Source organism: Neomonachus schauinslandi, chromosome 2, assembly GCF_002201575.2.
Source record: "Neomonachus schauinslandi chromosome 2, ASM220157v2, whole genome shotgun sequence".
In the NCBI taxonomy this organism is placed as follows: Eukaryota; Metazoa; Chordata; class Mammalia; order Carnivora; family Phocidae; genus Neomonachus; species Neomonachus schauinslandi.
The window spans coordinates 123780244-123785635 of NC_058404.1; the positions used below are offsets into that span (position 1 = coordinate 123780244).

At 40.7% G+C, this 5392-nt stretch overlaps 1 pseudogene; it reads left to right on the forward strand.

Annotated features, from left to right (window-relative positions):
* Window positions 1-802: 802 nt before the first annotated feature.
* Window positions 803-4603, forward strand: LOC110572144 (annotated as a pseudogene).
* The last annotated feature ends 789 nt before the right edge of the window (window positions 4604-5392 follow it).

Sequence of the window (5392 nt, forward strand, 5' to 3'; positions counted from 1 at the left end):
ACCAGATCACTGTAAAAAATATTCTTTGGTGGGGGAAACGAACCATGAGAGACTATGGACTCTGAGAAACAAACTGAGGGTTCTAGAGGGGAGGGGGGGTGGGGGAATGGGTTAGTCCAGTGATGGGTATTAAAGAGGGCACGTACTGAATGGAGCACTGGGTGTTATATGCAAACAATGAATCATGGAACACTACACCAAAAACTAATGATGTAATGTATGGTGATTAACATAACATAATAAAGTAAAAAAAAAAAGAAAAAAAATAGTCTTCACTTACTCCAGAGCCTTCCATTTCCTGGTCCAAATGTACTTTTCAAAGAGTACTTCCTATTCGTTCATTTCATATTCATGAATTTTAGCTTAAGAAAAGTACTTGCTATTTTCCATATCACTTGACCCAGTATTCTCACTTTGTTTACTTGTTCTGTTCACTTTCTGAGTATCACTTAATCATCTCTACATTTACAAAATCAATTTATGTTTCAAAGCCCAGTTTAAATGTGGACTTGTCAGTCACTCAAAGCAGAAATACTGACCTCTTCCTTTGAATTTTGTTTATCTTTATCCTCTATATCAGAAACATATTAATTCCTACTTTGTGTTAATATTGGTTATGTGATAGCTCCAATCTCTTTTATTAGGCTATATATTCTTTATAAGTCATATCTGTGTCCATTTACCTTTATTTACTCAAAGTATCTGTTCTTACAAAATAGTAAGTGATTTAAAAATATCTATTGGATCTCTATAAACTATATATAAGATTTTTCAAAATGATGCAGAGAAATAACATTAAATAATGCTGATAATAAAGGAGGAGGTTAGGAACATTAAACAAGAAGACAAACAGAATCATAAAGAACCCTTGATGATTGAGGGTAGATTATAATGATACAGTAATTTTTGTTATAGATATACCTAGGAAAATTGTGATTGGTAAATTCCTAGAACTGATGACATCCACTCAGGCAATTAGGAGGTCAGAGCTGAAGATGGGAAACTGTTATCCAAAATAAGTTGTCATTATAAATGACCTATATGCCAGAGAACAAATGTGACTTATGTAAGTAAATAGAAATAATAGCAATTTATATAAAAATAAAATAATAATGACAAAACCATGTTAGTTAATATATAATGAGGGCTTACACACACACACACACACACACACTCACATGTACATTCAGAGAGACAGCCAGTGAACAACTACGGAAGACTATAACTATACAATCCAAGCACAGGGACCTTGAAATTGTTACAAGTTGTTCCCTGATGATATATAGGCTTATGTGCTTTTGTAGTTTGAGAAAACAGTCATGGACATTACTAAGACACAAACTGAAAATAAACCTAACTTCCTAGCCAGATTTAACAGAATAGATCATAACTACTGGGATATCAAACTTTCTTTGTTTTCCTTTTATCTTACTGGCTGCTTCTTCTAGGTCTCGTATACTAATTCCTTCTCATCAACCTGTTGTCATATGTTGGAGTGCCCATGATGTATTTGCAGGACCTTTTCTTTTTAATCACTAATCTCACTATAAATCTATGCCACTTATATGCTTGTAATTCCCAAATTATATCTTCAACCGGGTTCTAGTTCTCTCCCCAAACTCCACAACATCCAACTGCCTTTTTGATATCTCCATTTGGATTTGGAAATGTCACTTGAAAGAGTGTCAGGTGTCTACTAGGTGATCAATAAATATTTACTGAATCAAGAAATTAAAAGAATGATGTTTATCACTAAGTAGAGTTCATTCCTGGAATGAAAAAAAATGGCTCAACAGTAGAAAGTATTTCAATGTAATTATTTTCATCAACAAATTAAAATATAAAAACATTGTAATTACATTAAAAGATACTGCATAATTGTTTTCAAAATTTAAGGACCTTTCCAAATAAAAAGCTGAACTAAAATAGGATTTGATAGTACAGTAAAATAATTTTAAAACTGTATAGAAAATCCTGATAGCAAGCATAACATTAAATATTAAACATTAGTTTTATCTCAAAACCAGGATGAAGACAGTGATACCAACTATCATTCAACTTTGCTCCAGAGAGTCTTTTTCAAAGATTTATTTATTTATTTGAGGGGGGGGTGGGGCAGGGCCAGGGGCAGAGGGAGAGGGAGAGTCTCAAGTGGACTCCACACTGAGCATGGAGCCTGACATGGGGCTCGGTGCCAGGACCCCCAGACAGGACCTGAGCTGAAACCAAGAGTCTGACACTCAACCAACCGCACCACCCAGATGCCCCTGTTCCGGAGGTTTTATATAATGCAGTATAGAAAAATAACGAAATATGCAGAGCAAATATTAAAGTGAGAGAAATGACATGAGTGTATGGAAAAAAGAAAACAAGAAACAGTGCTTAAAACATTAGCATTAGTAAGAGAATATTGCAAAGTGACTAGAACAAGATATATATATAAAAATTCTTTAGATTGAAAATAACAAATTAGGAAATTTTCATTACCCACGAAAAAACTACACTATAATATCTCAAATAAAAAGAAGTATACCAGAGAATAAAACTGTACAAGTTCGTTGCAGATACAAAACAAGACCTGCATATATATGAGAAACATGCCACAGCTTTGTATAGGACTGAACATCATGCATATATTTACCAGATTATAAATTTAATTCAATATATTTATTCATACATTCATTGATTCAACAAATGTTTATTGAAGACTCATTATGTGCCTTGTATGGCACTAGGCAATTAAGGGAGAAAATTAATGCTATATGAATTGACGTGTAGAGATACTGCAATATATTATTAAATAAAAAAGTAAGTTAAAGAATTCTGTATATCATATAATGCCATTTATTTGTATGAGACAAATATGTTTAGTTATTTGAGCAAAGAGAAAAAGTATAGGTGGACCCATAAGAAAAAGTTATTTTTTGTTTCCAGCTAAGGGAAGGCTCAGTGGTTTATTAACTATTAAAAATACAACTGTTTCATTTATATCAATGAGCATTTATTACTGTATAATTTAATACAAGTTTGATAAAATAAAGAGGAATGTGATGATAATTTAGGCTTTTTTCTCTAAAGGTTTTTGGTGCACTGGCTAGGCTTTCTTCTCTTTTTAAAACATCTTCCTTGTTCCTTGTATACCAAGCTGTGGGGTAGTAGGAACAGTTAGGAACATGCAAGCAATAAGGATGTATATTGTAGAACATTTGAAAAACAATAATCAAACCCACTAAAAGCCAGTTGACTTTTTATTACCACAATGAGCTAGCAATTCTGAACATATCAGTGGTAAAATACCCTTCCCTCACTACCAGGGGGCCACTCTCCGCTCCAACTTCCACCACCACTTTTCTGTGTTCCACCGTTGGTTAAGAAACGAAACTAACATAATTTTATATGCCAGTTATATCTCATTTAAAAAGAAAATTTTTTTTTTAAATGTGTGGGCCTGTCACAGGACTATGCCAACCAGTCTGTGCAGGACAACCCCCGGATGATGGCCTTCTTTGACCCCCTGGTGTGCCCCGAGATGGAAGGCTGGAGCTCTGACTCTGACAGTGACCCCAGCGACAGCAGGATCCTCCAGCCGCAGGTGGGGTCAGTGAGCGCTCGGGCTCCACCGACTCCAAGTGCTCAGCCTCGCTTCCCCCTCCCCTCCGCCCACAGTGGATGAGAATGCTGACAGTGCCTTCCACCCGGGACCCCCTACGGGTCACCACCGCCAGCTCAGGGGCATCACCTCCACCACCGCCCACGTGTGAGGAGGCAGCATCTCACCAGCAGCACCTGTCTGCTCTGGAGTGCTACCAGGACAAACACCTCCTGGCCCTTTCCAACAAGTCGATTCTGAAGCGAACGCAGTGAGGTGGAGCTGGACACAGATATCTCTCACCGGCCACGGTCTTCCAGCCTTGAAGACGAGTCCAGCAGCTCCAGAAGCTGCAGCAGCTCTGAGGATGAGGAGCTGAATGAGCACCAGCCATGCAGCCGCAAAATACCCGACAGTGCCTGCAGAAGGCACCCCCGAGAAGAGAGGCCCACCCCACAAGCAAGCCGAGAAGACAACTATGATTACCCCCACATCAAAGTGGATGACCTCTCCTCCTCTCCCCTGTCTTGCCCTGAGCGGAGCACTTCCATGCTGGAGATTCGGCCAGGCATCACCAACTTGTGGCATAGACTAGGTCAAAGGAAAGATTTATAAACCTTACAAGTGGCTCCACTACTCCTCTATCTCCTACTCCAAAAACAAAGATGGAGAGCACTCCCTCGTGTCTGGGGAGGCCGATGAAGGGCGAGCGGGAACCAGCCACAGGGACGACCCAGCCCCTTCTTCTAGTAAGGAAGCCTGTCTCAGCACGCCCGGAGGCCAGAGGAACCAGGACCTGCCCGTGAAGGTCGCAGCAAGGATGCTTTCAAAGAGGGGACTTCTGCTAGAAATCCCAGCAATGGCCCAGGCCAGGAGCACAGCAGCACCCTTGGGCAGAGGCCCCGGAGGACCCCTCACAGGACACTAACAATGGTGGCTCTGTAGAACTCTTTTGAAACCAAGAAGCTCAATGGGAAGGCCCTGAGCAGGGCATCACGTACCTGTGTGTTTTGATAAAGTAAATCCTTGTTGAGACGTTTCACTTGGTCTTGGGTGTGTTCACCTGCGCGTGTGAGCTCATTGTCCCAGAGGCTTTCTTTCCACTCTCCCTGAGAAAGGATCTGTGGATCTGTATCTTTTGCCATCTCACCTTGTCTACATGCCCTAGGTGTTCTGGTCTTAACCGTGAGGGCCTGCTGGATCTAGCTGTGCTGCCACTGAGTTATGGATCTATGCTGAAAGAATGAAGGGGAGAGTGGAAACAGGCCCTCAGCCCATTGGCTGTGCTGGAATGGAAAGCATGGGTGCTTTCTTAGAGAAATCGTCCATGTTTTCTCTCAGTAGCACTTCTTCATTGAGCATTTAATGTGGATATACTAAAAGTGAAGCCTTTTTAATGAGAGGTTAGCACTTAAGATCAGATTCCAGAGAACACAGATCCCTGATAAATTTCACCCATGGCAGACTGAGCAGGGCTGCACACACTCTGCATGGAGGCTGTAAACTATGACTGCTTGTGGGGACCGCTGGAGCCGCTGAGGTGCTAGTTCCTAAGAGGCACTCTAAAGGCCAGCAGGCGCTTCCCTGGCCCCACGTGATGGGAGGAGGGGGAAAAGACAGCCTCAAGAGCTTTGTGCTCAGACTATTTAAGCAGATATTCTAGGTCTGTTAATGAAGAAGTGTCATGAAGAGCAGAGTGTAGTACTATATTCATTTAATTCAACCCAAAATGACTGGTCAGAATTGAAGGAACAGGCATCTTCCCACAGGCTTGCAATTAGCAAAGGCTGTGGTGTCCTGACT